This window comes from Cervus elaphus, chromosome 32 (assembly GCF_910594005.1).
Source record: "Cervus elaphus chromosome 32, mCerEla1.1, whole genome shotgun sequence".
NCBI lineage: Eukaryota > Metazoa > Chordata > Mammalia > Artiodactyla > Cervidae > Cervus > Cervus elaphus.
In genome coordinates this window covers 48,195,929-48,214,433 of record NC_057846.1, presented here as the reverse complement: position 1 = coordinate 48,214,433, position 18,505 = coordinate 48,195,929, and positions in this window count along the sequence as shown.

Below are 18,505 nucleotides of genomic sequence, written 5' to 3'. Positions count from 1 at the left end.
CTCATATAATACAATGCTTAGTATTAAGGGCTATTTTCAGATTCTTAAAATCCCTGAGTCATACCTGCTGTGACTGTCATAACTTCGAATTTATTTGTCTTTGTCAGTTTAAAAGAGATGCTCAGTTTGAGGGCAGTACAGGTCTTATCAATACTTTCTATTTCCATGTATCATAGATCTCTTTCACAATAAACTTGTCTTAGCCCAAGTTTGCCACATGAATTACCATTTATATAAATTTAGAGCAAAACCTCCTACTTTGATCATGCCAGATAATGTACTTGAGGTATGAGCTCTAGGTCTGTGTCTTTTCTGGACACTTTGGGCAGGTTAGTGGGCTCCTGTGTGTCTCCGCTTCCTCGTCTGTAACAGTGGGGAAGGTAGGCATGCCCACTTGGTAAGGATGGCATGAGGTGTTCGTTGTTAAAGTAAACAGATGTCCTGTACAGAGCTTGGCACAGCGCGGGTGGTCAGGGAGTATGATCTGTTATTTTGGAGAAAAAAATAAATAAATAAATTGATGCTATTGGAAAACTCAGAAAAACGCCAACTGCTAAAAATCTTTTCTTCATAAGCTAATTAACTCAACAAAAATTAGTAACACTGCTTCCAAGCTGCCCCTGGCTTGGGCTGGCCCTATTATGGGCTCTGGAGAGGGAGCAGTCAGCAGGGCAGTTCATCCCCTCCCCCTGTGGGGCTGAACATCATTGAGCAGGATGTAAATTCTCTGAAGGAGGAGGAACGCTCCTGTCTTGGCAAAGATTAAGCACAAACCAGATACACGGCTGAATTCAGACTTGCAGAGAGAATAGCTTCTGGCGACAGACTTCTTTGCTGATCTACAAGTTCTAGCCTTTAATGATGATATTTTAAGGGAAATGACTCAGTTCTTAGAAAAATCTTTTCATGAATATTTTTTTCCCATAGCATTTCCTAGCTGCAACTAAACGCTGAAGTTAAAATACCTTTCTCTAACTTATCCAGTTTCTAGGATGATTGGATTTTTTTTTCCAATAGGTGAAAATGCAGTCATTCACAAATCTCCAAATGCTGGGTTTAGCACTGAGCTGATCTATCTGAGCCGTAGTCATAATTATTTGTATTACCTTGACCCACTCATTTGTTTCTTTTCCAGTCATTCCACTCACATAAATAAATGCAAGGGATTGGAATAATGAATTCCTAAAATCCATCCCAGCACTTAATTTCTGAAAGTGAATGCACTTTCATCCCTATTTAATGACCAGAGAAGGACCTTTATTTTATGGAAAGCTCTTTAGTTTTTCTTAACAATATTTTTGTACTCATTAAATTAAGAACGTGGGAAATTTAATTTTTTAAAGCAGAATCTGATATTGTCCTCCACCTGATGAGGGAAAGAGAAAACAATCTTCTTTATCTCGATCGTTTTAATAGCACTTTCCATTAGACATGTAAGACAAATGGTAGGAGGCTTTATTTGCTTGTTTGGGTAAACAACAGGTTGAATTTGCCATCACTGTTTGGTTTACTTAATGGCAAGAGAATCTAAAATTTTAGATCACCAAATGTTCTTTTCTGGCATTTCTTTCAACAATTTTTACTCATTCTGGTACTCATTCATGACATTAAAAAATGACGATGATGAACCAAATCAGAGAACTAAGTAAGTGGAGAGATAGCCCATGCTGATGGATAAAAAGTCTTAGTGTTCCTAAGATGTCAGTTCTTCCCAAATAGACCTGTTGATTCAATGCAATTCCAACCAAAATTCCAGCTATCATTTTGCAGACAATGGCAAACTAATTCTAAAGTTTGTATGGAGGGGCACAATGCCCAGAATAGCCAATAAAATAAGAAAGGAACAGAACAAGGTCGAAGAGCTGACATTACCCAACACCAAGACTATAGTGGGCTGCAGTGATCAAGGCAGGGGTACCGGCAAAAGTAGGCAAATAGATCGACTGAACAGAACAGAGAGCCCAGAAAGAAATCCTCATAAACGTAGTCAGCTGACCTCTGACAAAGGTAGAGAGGCTGTGGAGCGGAGCAAAGATAGTCCTTTAATAGATGGTGGAACGTTGCTACAAAACATAGGGGGCTCAGCGGCTACGCTCTGACCACCTGGAGGGCGGCAGGGAGGCTTGAGGGGGAGGGCATGCGTGTGTGCTTAGGGCTCGTCCACCTCGCTCTGTGCCAGAAACCAACACAACATTGTCAAGCAACTGACTCCAGTTAAAAATAAATAGCATCTTTTTCTGAAGAGTGACCAGGACTGGGCCAGTGGTTGAGAGTCCGCCTCCCAGTGTGGGGAACGTGACCTGGGCCCTGGGTCCCGGAGGATCCCACAAGCCTCGGTGCAACCAAGCCTGTGCTCCACAACTACTGAGCCTGTGCTCTAGAGGCCGGAGCAAGGAAACAACTGCAGTGAGAAGCCCATGCATCGCAACTAAAGAGCAGCCCCTGCTTGCTGCAACTAGAGGAAGCCCGTGCCAGCAATGAAGACCTAGCGCAGCCAAAAATAATAAATAAATATTTTTTTTTTTAATTTCATGTGCGGCAAGGAAGATTTCACATACTGCAACTAAGACCCAACACAGCCAAGTAAATAAATGCTTTTTTTAAATAACCAAAAAAAAAAAAAAGAAAAGAAAACCCAAAAACTTAAAAGCGAAGGGTGCTAGAACAACTGGACATCCACATGCCAAAAAAAAAAAAAAAAATGAACCTAGGCAGAAACTTTACATCCTTCACAAAAATTAACTTGAAATGGGTCTCAAATCTAAATGTAGAACACAAAATTATAACACTCCAAAAGATAATAGGAGAAAACCTAAATGACCATGGGTATGCCCATAACTTTTTTGTAACATCAAAGGCATAATTCACAAAAGAGAGAGTTGATAAGCTGAACTTCGTTAAAATTAAAAACTCTTGCTCTGTCAAAGACAATGTCAAGAGAATGAGATGACTAGCCACAGACTGGAAGAAAATGTTTGCAAAAGACATATCTGATAAAAGACTGTTATTCAAAATATACAAAGAACTCTTAAAAGTCAACAATAAGAAAACAAACAACCCAATTAAAAAGGGGGCCAGGGACCTTAACAAACACCTCATTGAAGATGATAAATATATGGCAAATAAGCATGTGAAAAGATGCTCCACATCTTATGTCAACAGGAAGAAGCAAATTAAAATAATAAAGGCACACTTGTTAGAATGGTCAAAATCCAGAACACTGACAACATCAAGTGCTGACAAGGACATGGAGCAAAGGGAACTCTCACTAGTTCTGGTGCGAATGCAAAATGGTACAGCTACTTTGGAAGATAATGTAGTGATTTCTCACAAAACTAAACATACTTGTAAGATATTATCCAGCCATCATGTTCCTTGGTTTTTATGCAAAGGAGTTGAAAACTTAAGTCCACATACACACACACAAAACTGCACACAATTGTTTATAGCAGCTTTATTTATAATTGCCAAAATTTGGAAGCAACCAAATGGCCTTCAGTAGGGGAAAAGATGAACAGTGGTCCATCCAGATAATGGAATAGTATTCAGCACCAAAAAGAAACGAGCTACCAAGCCACAGAAAGACTTGGAGAAAACGTAAATGCATATTACTAAGTGAAAGAAGCCAGTTAGAAAAGGCTACTTACTGTATGATTCTAACTACACGGCATTCTGGAAAAGGCAAAACTATGGAAGCATTAAAAAGATCTGGGGTTGCCAAGAATTGGCAGCTGGGAAAAGGATGAGCAGGCAGAGCACAGGGCACTGGAGGGCAGTGAAACTTCAGTGTGTGATCCTCTCATGATAGACACATGTCGTCACACACTTGTCCAAACCCATAGAAGGTACGGCACCGAGAATGAGCCCTAATGTTAACTATGGGCTTTGATCGATCACACATCAGTGCAAGCTCACTGCTTGTAACCAGCGTCCCACTCGGGTGGGGAATGTGGACAATGCGGGAGGGGTATGTACGTGTCGGGGCAGGTAGTGTATGGGGAATGTCTGTACTGTCCCCTTAATTCTGTTGTGAACCTAAGACTACTCTAAAAAAAAGGTTTAATAATATTAATCATGATAATGAGGTCATTTGAGGTTTTTTTTTTTAAAGCAGGTGGTGGTGATTCCCTCTAGGTTAATTCTCAAATCCGTTTTGAAAGTGCCAAAGTGTCAGTCGCTCAGTCGTGTCTGACCCTTTGCGACCCCGTGGACTGTAGCCCGCCAGGCTCCTCTGTCCATGGGAGTCTCAAGGCAAGAATACTGGAGTGGTTGCCTTTCCCTTCTCCAGGGGGTCTTCCTGACCCAAAGGTCGACCCCAGGTCTCCTGCACTGCAGGAAGACACTCTAGCATCTGAGCCACCAGGAGCATAGAAGGAGTGGCTTGCTGGACTGACTGCCCTGAAACTACTCTGCCAGGAGGCGTCTCAATCCTGCGCTGTGTCCCCCTACTTCCTGGTTCTTCCTTCAGGCTTCAGTGGGGTGTCTGAAAGAAGGTTTTGTGGCTGGTGAGGAAATGCCAGTTGTAAGAATTGATGCTGAGGCACCCACAGGATTGCCCTCAGACTATTAGTTAACTTCCTTGTGTCTCAGTTATTTTGACCTATAAGATGGAAAAAAATCCTCGCTGCCAAAGCGACTAACTAAAATCGCACTTTAAACGTGTTCTTTGTTCACTTTGGACTGGAGGGAAGGAAAAGCAGGCTCTACCTGTTGAAGCAGGGGATGGGGAGGGTCGTTTTTTCTAGGATGCAACTGAGGGAAACAGGCTGCTACTCAGAGGCACAGAGCCAAGTGTCTGGCTTGAGAAGTTTTAAATGAGAATAATCACAGGTTCCTTTCATTTTCCCCTTGTAACTGAGCAACATCTTCAAAGGGCCCTAACCTATCCCCGGGTCTTTGCTCTGCTTAGGGCACCATGCCAGGAGTTTTTCTGTATCAAGAGGAGCCAAAATTTTTCCCGTGTGGCTTCGGAGATTGATACCAAAAGCCAAGAGCAAAGGTCACTGTGTGTGGCATTGTGAACCGATCTTGGCGTAACTGTGCCACATTCTACAGGTCAGCGTTCACCCTCAGTTTATGCTACACACACAAGAGAAAATAAACCAAGGTCAAATAATGTTATGTATCTGCACACAGAACAAGGTGGTACTGTGTGTTCACCTCATCACAGCCAAAGGGAGGAAGCCTCCTCGGACCATCTCAGTGCTCTTAGCAGTGATGAGAGAAATGTTCACATACGGAGGTATGGGAACGTCATTCTGGCTTATGCGTGAGTTAACTTAAATTTTTTTCCCCCATTTAAAATAGACTTTATTTTTTAGAACAGTTTTAAGTTGACAGAAAAAATTGATCAAAAGAGACAAAGAGGCTCCATACTTCTCCACCCTACATAGGCACATCCTCCCCTGTTATCAGCATTTCCCCAAGAGCAGTAGTTACTGTTGTTCAGTTGCTAAGTCAGGTCCCTCTCTTTGCAACCCCATGGACTGCTGCACGCCAGGCTTCCCTGTCCTTCACTGTCTCCTGGAATTTGCTCACGTTCATGTCCGTTGAGTCGGTGATGCAATCTAACCATCACATTCTCAGCCACCCTCTTCTTTTGCCTTCAACCTTTCCCAGAATCAGGGTCTTTTCCAATGAGTTGGCTCTTGGCATCAGGTAGCTAAAGTATTGGAGCTTCAGCTTCAGCATCAGTCCTTCCAGTGAATATTCAGGGTTGATTTCCTTTAGGATTTTTTTTCTTTGTTTTCCCTTCACATATACATTTTATTGAGGTAGAGTTGACTTACAATGTTTCAGGTGTGCAACAAGGAGATTCAGTTGTACATACACACATATATTATTTTTCAGATTATTTTCCATTATAGGTTATTACAAGATATTGATTATAGTTACCTGTGCTACTGTTGCCTGTTGAATATCTATTTTTTAAAAATTAGCAATATAGCAGTCTATTCATACTAAGCAAACAAGTGGAATCAAAATGTCATAAATTTTTTAGCTAGGCAAAAATTCATAAAGTTAACTTGAATTTTATGCTAACTAAAACACCCTGTTTATGGCCTACCCTGTTTGTGAAAAGTGAAAGTGAAGTCACTCAGTCGTGTCTGACTCTTTGCAACCGCATGGACTGTGGCCCACCAGGCTCCTCCGTCCATGGGTTTTCCAGGCAAGAATACTGGAGTGGGTTGCCATTGCCTTCTCCTGCTTTAACGATAAAAGAAAAGGGCTCATTGACAGGAAGTAACAAATGTCCATGTTAAAGATGAAGCACCTCTCTTCCTGGGACGCCAATGCTGGTCCTCCTTTGATGAGAAGGCTCACTTCTCAGATGCTGAAACCACACTGACCCACTGTGTATGTGGTGGTCTAGTTTTTAAAACCTTGAAGGGATGTCTGCCTGACTTCTTTGATGTCCTTTATTATGACAAGATATAAAACTGTGCTGAAAACCATATTTCTCTGCAGAAGTTCCTCAGAGTAATCAGAGAAGCTGTCTTTCAGGCTATAGTCTTCTGTTCGGTTCAAATGAAACTATTTTCTATTTTTATTATAGAAAATAATCAACAATCTATAATAAAAATAGAAAATGGTTTCATTTGAACCGAACTGAGGACTATAGCCTGAAAGACAGCCTCTCATTGACAGCAGTCAATACGCCTTGAGTGGGCAGCTTTTTATCTCACCCATAAACATTCATTGAGGGCAAGGTTGGGATCAGGAACTGGGCTCTTAAAGATCACAGTGAATGAAGTAAGATAATCTTTTTTTCATGGAACTTTGAGTCAAGTAGAGTAGAAAAACATTTAAAAATATATCCAGATAGTTAGATAGACACAGGTAGGTAGAGAGACAGACTTAACGGATAGATAGATGTAGATAGATTATAGTTAGACAAATAAATATAGATGACAGATAGATACGCATATAGATAGATGGATATAGACATATAGACAGATATAGATAGATGATAGACATATAGATAGATAGATATAGACAGATATATAGACAGATAGACATAGATATATGATAGTTGGACATATAGACAGACACATAGATAGCTGGGATCAGTTCAGTTCAGTCACTCAGTCGTGTCTGACTCTTTGCGACCCCGTGGACTGCAGCACGCCAGGCTTCCCTACTTGGTTAGATAGATGATAGATGATAAATAGACACATAGATAGATAAGCAAAGAAAAAGAGAAGGCTGCATAAAAAAGGATGATAGATGAAGGCACTTAAAGTACCCGGGGTGGCCAGGAAAGGCTTCTCCGAGGACGTTTCGGCTCAGAGGAGGGGTGGGCAGGGGGCAGCAGAGTGAAGGGAGGTGGGGAAGCATTCTAGGCGAAGGGATAGCAAAGCTCCCGGGCAGAAAAAAGGATTCTGCTGTGAACCGTGGAAGGCTCATAGATTGTTTGATGAGGTTTTATTGCCTTTTCATACATTTTTTAGCAATTGTGCTGCACTGTTACTCATTTGGTCTGCAGTCTAGGAGTTGTTAATTTTCACATTCAAAAGCAGTCAGTAGATCTTCTGTGGATACATTTCTTCTTCAGTCTTTCTTGGAACAATTGAAATAGTATCTGAATAATCTGCCCCCCTGCTTCCCTATGACCTTGTACTGACTGCATTTTTGTGTGATATTCTTCTCAACACAGGTCATGTTCTTTTTTTGAAATACTCCTTTAGCTTCTTCAAAATCTGAAGGAAATGCTATTCGAAAGGAGGGCTTTTCTTTAGATTTCTGTCATTGCTCTTCAGCGTGCGACTTTGGCCCACTGGAGGGAGTGTTTACTTTCAGTAAGGTTCTAAAATGAGTGAGGGAAGAGCCACTGAATGTTTATATCATTGTGTGTGTGTGTTTTTACATGTGTGTATGTGTTGGCTTTTGGGTGTGTGTGTGTCTAAGTCCCATGACTGCAGGGTTTGTAAGTTTTCTAAAGTATCCCAAGAACCTAGCATAGGACCAAACCCAAGGAAAAGGCTCACTAAATAGTTGGTGCATATACGGTTTCAAAATCCTGCTCTGATTTTTTAAAAGAGGAATAAAGGCTATTACTTACTGAGCATCTATTATGTGCCAGACACCTTCTAAGCTCCTACTTATTATACACAACAACCCTCTTACAGAGACAGTATTATTCCCATTTTACAGATGGGAAAATTGAAACTTGCAAGAAATTAAGCAAATTGCCTAAGGTAATTTGCTTAATCTCTAAGCTATAAGAAAGGGTTTTATAATATATGGCAGTATCTAGTGGGTGGAAATGTTAAGGAAAGGCTATCATGGGAATAGTAGAATATGTGTATAACATATAATATGAGAAACCAGGAGTGAGTCAGGGTAAAGCAATGGGTAAGACAGAAGGAAATGGCAAGAGAATCCTCCAGGAAGTATCCTGAAAAAGAAGAGAACCAACACTCAAATCATTGTGCAGCACGTAGAACCCTTTATCCTGAAGCCCCATCAAGGTTTCCCTGGTTTTTGCTTGTTTGTTTGTTTTTTATAATATTGCTGGATTTGAACAAAACATAAGTTAGAAGAACCCTTGTTTTAAACTATCACCCTGTTTCAAAATCTGTGCTCCGTAAACAGGATAAAAAAACAGAAGGGTAGCATATACTTTTATAAGTGCAAGACCATATTTAACCATCCATTTATTCAACATTAGAAAAGGGAAAAGCAAATTTCCTGGTGTGTCATTATCCCATACCCTGATTTTACAGCACCTTAAAGTTGGGAATAACAAATAAAATGATTTATAGGAACTAAATGAACAAGTGGTCATGGTTCAGTGTCACGGAAATGTTCACGCACTTGCATTTTTTTAATGAGATATTAAAAATATCTCATATTATTTAATCCATTTGTATCCTAAAGCCATTTAGTTGAACCCAAAGGAACAGAAATCTCCTTTCTTCTTATCTCCAAGACTGAGTTTCACCTTTAGGGTTGCTACATCCTCACCTTCGGAAAGGATGGTGATCCAGCATGTGAAGTTCAGACCCTCTTTCTGTTGCCGTTACATTTAAAACAAGCTTTGCGGCCAGGTGTTCTCAGGCTCAGCACGGCTCTGGGTTGGTGAGTCTTTCTCATGCCTTGCACTGTTGGGAGCAGAGAGGCCTCCTTAGCCTGAACCCCTCGATGCCAGCAGAGCATCCATCCGCCTTATCCTCCCCTCCCTGCCCCTCCCCAGGCTGTGACAATCAAGACCGTCTCTAGACTTTGCCACAGGTGCCCTAGGGAGCAGACTCATTCCCAGTTGAGAGCTATTTTTCTCCCTTATTGTCAGAAAGTTTGACCACTGCTGAAATGATTTTCTAGATTCAGAAACTGCTTACTGGCATGATAGAGAAGAAAGAAAATGAAACAATTACTAAGAACATATTATTTAATTCATTTCTATCCTAAAGCCATTTAGTTGATTCAAAAACTTAACGTTTTCCTCAAAATATGGGAAAAGAAAAAAATCAGCAAGCCTGACACTTTAAAGTAATATGTCTCACAAACTACCCAACAGACAGAAATGAACATACCAAAATATGAGATGATTTTACAAATGTTGGCACAAAGTTTTTGAAAAAAAGCACATTCACTAATTATAATCACCTGCAATTCTTTTGTTTGACAGTAAGTCCCTAAAAATGTAGCAAAGAAAATTAATAACCTAGGAAATACACAGCAACCCCAGAATGGATCTGAATATCTTATCCCCTTTGATAGATGACTCTGAATACAGAAACCATGCATTCAAATGTGTCATTCTAGACTTTCTCTTGCCTTGCTCACATGCTACCCCATTACTCATCTTTTCAGAATACATCAGCAGATAAATAACCTACTCGAGGGACTCTACAAAGAAGTTCCTTTTCTCAGGCCGTGGATTAGAGAAAGTGAGGCAGACTCTCTGCTAGCGCTGACCAACATCATGAGATCACGAGGGCAAAAAGGACGTGGTTTACCCAGTGAAGGTCAGCTGCCCAATTAGGATAAACAAGGAGGGAGTTATACAGTGCCTACATGACCGAAGGCTAGTTAGCAAACTGTTTACCCTAGAAATAAAATCACAAGTCAGGCAGATACTCCACAGGTCAGTAGGAATCAAGACCCGTTAGACCCTAACCTAGCCTTGACTGAAGACACTCCTTGCCCAAAGGACGTAAGTGCTCAGCAGACAATCTATCAGCGAGAGCTGACGTGTGGTTCGGGGGTCCTGACTGACACGGTGCCACCCTGCGGAAGCAGAAGTGGAGCGAAGCAGTCAATCCATTTGTTTCCTCTGAACTCTTTTCCTTTCTTTTTTTAAAAAAATTTTATTGGCGTGTAGTTGCTTTACAAAGTTGTGTTAGTTTCAGGTGTAGAGCAAAGTGAGTCAGTTTTGCATATACAGGCATGTCCGTTCTTTTTCAGATTCTTTTCTCCTACAGGTTTTACAGAATATTGAATAGAGTGCTGTATGCTTTACAGTAACTCCTTGTTAGTTTTTGTTTTCTGAACTCTTTTTCTAATTAAAACATCTTCCCATCTGTCATTAGGAGTTAACTCCTTGGCAATAGCAAATGAGAGATTGGGGATTGTAGGATATGTATATATATATATATATGTACACACACACATATATATGTATACAGGACAGTTGGTGTAACACTGAGCTTGTAGCCAAATTTAATTTTTTAAGTTCTTTATTCATTTTTTATCTTTTGGCCATGTCCCTCAGCATGCGCATCCTAGCTCCCCAACCAGTTATCGAACCTGGGCTGTCTGCATTGGAAACCTGGAGTCTTAACCACTGGACCTCCAGGGAAAAGTCCTGTAACTGAATTGAACTGAACAACAAATGTATTCAAGCAGAATATATAGCATTATGCTATTTCACCTTCTGTTCGTTTGCAGCAACCTTATCAGTCACCTCTGAATAAAATAAACACAGTACTCTATGAAATGTGACTGATCACTGACCAGCCAGCCGAGTCTCATGGTGACACAGGATGGCTCTGGAGGCCAAGGTCTGGGTAGTTTCTTTGCTCCAAAACAGACCCAGAAGGGGAAACACCCTGAGACCCTCAAGCCAAACCCCACAAGCGGTCACGTACGCTCTTCAATGGTCTGCTTCCTCTCACTGTATTTACATTTCTTATCAAGTTTCGTTGCTGGGTGCACAGACCTCTGGAGAGTGGAAAGAGCAATGTAAGAACAGGTTGAAGAGAGAAAGCGTGTGTGAGGGGTAAACGCTGAGCAGGCAGCAAGGAGGCTGTAACTGGGGATGAGTTCATTTGCAGTCATGCTGTCAACAAAGACCACACCCTCCAAGGCGGTGGCCAGCCTACCAGATAATATGCCATCGTCACTACGAGAAGCAATCCTGACTTGTGTTGTAACAAGCCCTCTGGTTGACTCTGCTGCGTGCTGAAGTTTGAGAACCACCGCCTTAGAAAAGGAAACAGAATTAGGATAGTAAAGCTCAGCCTTCCAGGGCCCCTGACCTAATCATAATGGTGATAATGATGAGAGTTTTAATGGATACCTTTTGTGAACACTTTCTGTGCATTGAAGGGCTTCCCTGGTGGCTCAGATGGTAGCGAATCTGCCTGCAATGCAGGAGACCTGGGTTTATCCCTGGGTCGGGAAGATCCCCTGGAGAAGGGAATGGCTACCTACTCTAGTATTCTTGCCTGGAGAATTCCATGGACAGAGGAGCCCAGCGGTCTGTAGGCCATGAGGTCCCAAAGAGTCAGACACGACTGAGCAACTAATCCTTTCTTTCACTTCTGTGCATTGAAGCCTTGCGCTATCTTCTTTAAGTCTCCCAAAACCTCAATGAAGTACTATTATCCCATTGTACAGAGGAGAGAATGAAGTCAAGAAAAGCTAAGCAATTTGCCCCAGGGTAGCCATTAGTTGCAGACCTGGGATAATAGCCCATGTCTGGTTGATCACACACACACACACACACACACACACACACCAAGCTCTCACTCTTCACTAGCATGCCATGATGCCTTTCCCAACTTCAGCTCCCTCAAGCTTCTCTCCCTCTTTACCTCCACTTCTTACGTTGTCTGTCCCAAGGGCCACATCAGGAAAACCCCTTCTCAGCAGCCCATGCCCAGCCAGCCCCTCAGCTTTGTTCTGGCCATCCCTTCTTTCCAAGGTCCACTGGAAGTCTAAAGACATAACACCCAGAATAAACAGAGACTGGATTTCCCCTCAAACAAACCCAGTCCTTTACCCCTTCTTTATGGACAAACAGGCCACTATCACGATTATAAACTACACTTCCGAAGCTAGATGAGACTCTTGCTGGATACCACCTATACCTTTACTACTAAGTCTGATAACCATGTGGGGTTCCCAGGTGGCGCTCACTAGTAGCAAAGAACCTGCCTGCCGATGCAGGAGACCTAAGAAACACGGGCTAGGCTCAATCCCTGATTCCGAAAGATCCCCTGGGGGAGGGCATGGCAACCCACTCCAGTATTCCTACCTGGAGGATCCTATAGATAGAGGAGCCTGGTGGGCCAGTCTATAGGGTTGCAAGAGTCGGACAAAACTGAAGCTACTTAGCACGCACACGCATGATATGCAGGCTGGTAGCGTCTCATTCTGGAAGCTTCTCACAAGTGCAGGATCTTAAACCCCACCCCAACCCCTGCTGAACCAAACTCTACATTTTCACAAGATTCTCAGCTGATGCTAAGCACACTGAAATCCAAGGACCACTAGTTTATTTGGAAATACCCCCTTATTTTACCTGAGGAAACCAACACCCAAGGGAACTGAATGACCTGGGCAGGGTCACAAATCTAGTTAAATCGGAACTGATCCTGTTAAAAGAAATCTGCTTTTCTCCAGATCCCTGCAGCCTTCAACTCTATGCCAACTCTATTGCTGCTGCAGCCGCTCTGATTATTGAGGGCTTCCTAGGTTCTGAACGCATGCTCATCACTTTACATGGAGTATCTCATTTGATCCTTTACCAGATCCTGAGAGTTCAGTAGTAGTTTTGCCTCCTTTTTTTTTTCCTGATTGGGAACCAGAAACCTAAAGAGGTTTAAGTACTTGTCCCAAATCATGAAACTTCCAAGTAGTGAATCAGAGATTAGAATTCACATAGTCCGACTTTGAAATCAGGCTTGCAGCTATCAGATATATACTGCATGTATATCCTTGGCTTTTCCTCTGAGTCACAAAGCTTCTGCCTTTCCATCATCCATCTATCGCTCTACCATCATCATCTTGATCATCCTCATCTATTAATTCTCTGAAGATCAGAAAGTGCATAAGACGGAGGCATTCTGCTTGATGTCTCTTTAATTTCACTGTTCTCAGTGATAGTGTTATCAAGCCTGTCACCCCAGAATCATACCCCAGCCCCTCTTTCTATTTAAAGAAACCGATTACTCCTATTTAATTTCAGGAGGAAACTGCAGAGAGAAAAAAACAAGAACTAGCTAGAACCTACCAGGCCCAAGGTGGTGGAGGATTTGACTTCCAGTGGACCTTGAGCCTCATTATATATTCATTGAGATTCATTAGCTAAATGACACACCCACCAGCACCAAGACAGTTGACAGTTGCCATGACAACAACTGGAAAAGCCCTTACAAGGACTGAAAAGGAGAGCTGCATTAGTTCCAGGTCAAAACCACACCCCTGTTCTTGGATAACTCATGAATATTCCTCCTACTCCTTCCAAATCCCTGCCCTTTACCTTGACCCTCCTAGAGATTTGGTGCCTTCACCTGAATTGGGTTAGTTGATCTGTGAACTAGGTTCCTGCTTCTCCACTCTTTGGCCACTGAATAAAGCCGGTGCTGTTTCTGCCTCAGCATCAGTTTCATTACTGGCTGTGCAAATCTCATTGGGTAAAGAACCTCTCTGGCCAAGATGAGGGCCCTTGGGCTGGGCTAGGACCCCAGTGCAGGTTCGGTTGACCAGACCAGTTTGGTAACAATAAGTTCAATAGCTCCTTAGAAAAGCAAGCAAAAGGTCCCTTCCCATTGATCCACCTTCCAGGCCCTGCAGCTCAGTTGTCCTACCTCTCAGATCTCTTCCCCATCACCTCTCTCATCACTTTAGAGGCTTTGGTTTAGAGAGCTCTGCACTTAAGAGGCTGTGACACCCCTAACAACTAAAGTGGAGGAATAAGAAGGCAGTGGATCCATCTCCCTCCCCGGAGCACTCAAACGTTGATGAAAACAAAGACTAAGGACAGTTATCACTGAGCCATACCTTAGAGAGTCAAGTCAAAGCTATGGTTTTTCCAGGAGTCATGTATGGATGCGAGAGTTGAACTATAAAGAAAGCTGAGTGCCGAAGAATTGATGCTTTTGAACTGTGGTGTTGGAGAACGCTCTTGAGAGTCCCTTGCACTGCAATGAAATCCAACCAGGCCATCCTAAGGGAAATCAGTGCTGAACATTCATTGGAAGGACTGATGCTAAAGCTGAAACTCCAATACTTTGGCTACCTAATGTGAAGAACTAACTCATTGGAAAAGACCCTGATGCTGGGAAAGATTGAAGGCAGGAGGAGAACGGGACGACAGAAGATGAGATGGTTGGATGGTATCACTGACTCAATAGACATGAGTTTGAATAAGCTCCGGGAGTTGGTGATGGACAGGGAGGCCTAGTGTGCTGCAGTCCGTGGGGTCAGACATGCCTGAGAGACTGAACTGAACTGAACTGATGCCTTATATAAACTGGGCTTCCCGGGTGGTTCACTGGTAAAGAATCCACCTGCCAATGCAAGAGTGCAGGAGACAAGGGTTCAATCCCTGGGTCGGGAAGAGTCCCCTGGAGGAGGAAATGGCAACCCACTCCAGTATTCTTGCCTGAAAGAGTCCCATGAGCAGAGGAGCCTGGCGGGCTACAGTCCATGGGGTCAAAACGTGTCACACACCACTGAGGACCTTAGATAAGCTAATTGCTTTTGTGTGGTTTTCTTGAAAAGCCAGCACACAAAAGGTTGTTTCCAGTAGAAACTTCTGTATTTCAATCATCTTCACATCTGAAACGTAACCCAAGAGTATACTGGAAATAGCCTTTGTGACATTCCAGTATAATTATAAAAGTTTCACTTCTCCAGAGCACCTTTAAAAAAGTATTTGAATGTTTCAGAATAAAGTTTTTCTTGTACTAAGACAATGTATTCATCTCATTCCAGGCACACATATATTGGGTAAGCAAAAATAATATGAGAAAGTATGGATTTATAAAAATATCTAAATTAGAATGATTTTTAAAATCTAAATGTGGGTTAATCGTTAAGTATTATTAAAATAGCATGTTATCTACACAAAAGCACATTTTTACACAACTTTTCAGAATTTGGCTATTGTATACAGTGAGATGTTGTTTAGTCACTAAGTCACGTCTGACTCTTTGTTAACCCATAGGCTGTAGCCTGCCAGGCTCCTATGTCCATAAAGTTTCCCGGGCAAGAATACTGGAGTGGGTGGCCATTTCTTTCTCCAGGGGATCTTCCCAACCCAGGGATCAAACTCGCGTCTTCTGCATTGGCAGGTGGATTATTTACCGCTGAGCCAACAGGGGTGCCCCATATAGTGAGATGAACTGCGTATATTTGTGCTAAGGTCACTGTGAATCTAGATAGTAAACAGACACTTTAGAAATTGTAGCTATATGAATCCTAAAGTAATACAATTGCACAGATCTGTAATATCCACAAAGGAAAAAGAGTCCAGAATTTTATTTATATCTGGAAATGAAATTAGTCTGTTTATTGGTGTTTTCCATAAAGAATATTGCCTTTATGGAGATTTTCATGCGTGAACACTCACACACACAGTATTTGATTCCAAGTATCTTCTGTTAGGCTCCAAGACCCTCAAGGTAAGAGGCCTGCCTTATTCGTGCTTAAATTCTCTCATGACTGTAGCACGGGTTTTTTGCCTTAATAAATGTTTGTTGAGCTGACTACCACACCTTAGCTACTCACATCAGGAATTTCTGTTGTGAACTTAATAGGGAGTGGGAAGGATTGGTGTTTTTTTGTGAGACTGTAATTTTCAATCTCCTGATTTTTGTGATTTTTTTTAAAGCTGGTCATAATGCTATATAGTTCTCTGATTTTATTTCTTTGGTACAAAAAAAGCAAATTGAATGCATTGTGATTGAGCCATGGAGCCTGGCTGCTTGCATATGTAATAGGGGCTCTAAATTACTGCATAAACACAGCTGCAGTTTCTCAGTCTGGAAGCTTTGAGAAGCATGCTGACTGGTGAGTGGGGGTATTTGGAGCTCTAAATTTAAGAGCATTATTATGAGCTGCAATAGACAATCATCCCGCCTTCTATAAATCTCTGAGCAACTGTAAAACTGGAGTAGGTCTTGCTTAAATATTCGGGTTTCTTATCTATGCCCAAATCTGAACAAGCAAGTTCAACCCATATCTTAAAAGTTGACAAACTGTACTTCATAAAATATATCATCTGCTACTGCATTGGTGAAGTTATCAGAAAGGTAACAGTTTTTAAACCAGCTGTATTCAAATTATATCATTTTTAAAAGTTATTTCAAAGGTCAAACAAATGGATATAAACCACGCTTTCTTACAGTGAAAATAACCTTATGCAGGAAAATAGGCGAAAATATTTACATCTCTATTGCTTTACATATACATACACATAAACACACACACTTGTATTAAAAGCCTTTTGCCTGAATTTTAGGTTGAGAAGCAATGAAGAGAGATAAATTTAAAAATATGTCTTCTGCTAATTTTCAAATCACTCTTATTTGAGGAGAAAAGATACTTCTAAAGAACAGGTACCTTGTTTGCTAAATTTGGTATTTAAATAAATTTAACAGGAAACACATCTCATAATTTAAACAGTGCTTTCATAAAATTTATACTTTCAATGCCTTCTTTTTAATATTCCTTAGGCGGTTTTTAACAGAATTAACCACTAATTGATGGAAAACAGGTAGGATGCTATTTTATGCCAACAATTCTTTGAAGTGTTTAATTGCAGAAAGCAAATCAGAGAAGTTTTGCATACAAATTAAATGGGAAATATCGTGCTCTAATACTAACTCAGTTAATTCAATAGAAAATTGGAATTAGAGTCAGCGTTATCATTTGGCTATTTTCTATGGCTAGCTAGATTTATGAAGAGTCTATGGACCAAGGTCAGGGCTGGATAACTTGCATTAAAAATTATCTACATTGTGGTGTAACTTGGGCCAATTATAAATCCGAATACTTTAATAGGTTATCTTCTACTATTACTTTAGGGAATTCAGCCTAAAAACTGGAGTTAACCAGTGTTACACTGAACAATAAACACTATTAGGGCAAGCAGACCAAAAATGCAGAATAGACAACCTGACCTGTCCCCCAACTGTCTAAAATCAGATGGGTTTAGGGATGGTTATAATGTTGAATAATTTCTGATTTTCTACTCACCATTAAAAATGTTGCTAATTAAGATTTGTAGTTGAAGAAGTGTTTGTCTGTCTCCTTAAAAAAAAAGTGATATTTATTTCTAGCATTTTTCAGACCCCATGGTTAATTCAAACAACTATAGAAAGCTGACATTTTCCCACTGTTCTAACATTTAAAAACTTATTTCATTGACTTTTATTTGACTTACAATGTTGTGTTAATTTCCACTGTATAGCAAACTGACTCAGTTATACATATATACATTCTTTTTTCTATATCTTTTTCATGATGGTTTATCACAGGATATTGAATATCGTTCCCTGGGCTATACAGCAGCAGGACTTTTATGGTATCCATGCTATATGTAACAGCTTGCGTCTGCTAATACCAAACTCCCAATCCAACCCTCCCCCACCCCCACCGGTGGCAACCACGTCTGTTCTCTATGTCTGTGAGTCTGTTTTTGCTTTGTAAATATGTTCTTGTGTGTCATATTTTAGATTCTACATAGGAGCAATATCATATGGTATTTGTCTTTCTCTGACCTTACTTAGTATGATAATTTCTAGGTCACCCACGTTTCTGCAAATGGCATTATTTTGTTCTTTTGAATGGCTGAGTAATATTCCATCACACACACACACACACACACACACACACACACTACTTCTTCTTCTTTATCCATTCATCTGTTGATGGACCTTTAGATTGTTTCCATGTCTTGCCCACTGCAAAGAGTGCTGCTATGAACATAAAGGTACCTGCATCTTTTTCAGTTGTATTTTCGTCAGGACATGTGCCCAGGAGTGGACTGCTGGATAGCTGCATTTTTAGTTTTTTGAGGAACCATCAAATACTATTTTCCATAGTGGCTTCACCAACTTACTTTCCCATCAGTGGTGTTCCTCCTCTTCTCTTGAAAGCACTTTGCACAAAAATTGCTTCAACCAGAATCATGGTCACAGACTGTTTTTAGACTCGAGACACTGGATTTCAGAATCAGACAGTTCTGGGGCTATAAGAGGATTCTGCTAATGAACTAAGTGACTATAGGTGAGTTAGGTAAATGCTTCGGTTTCCTTATGTGTTAAAA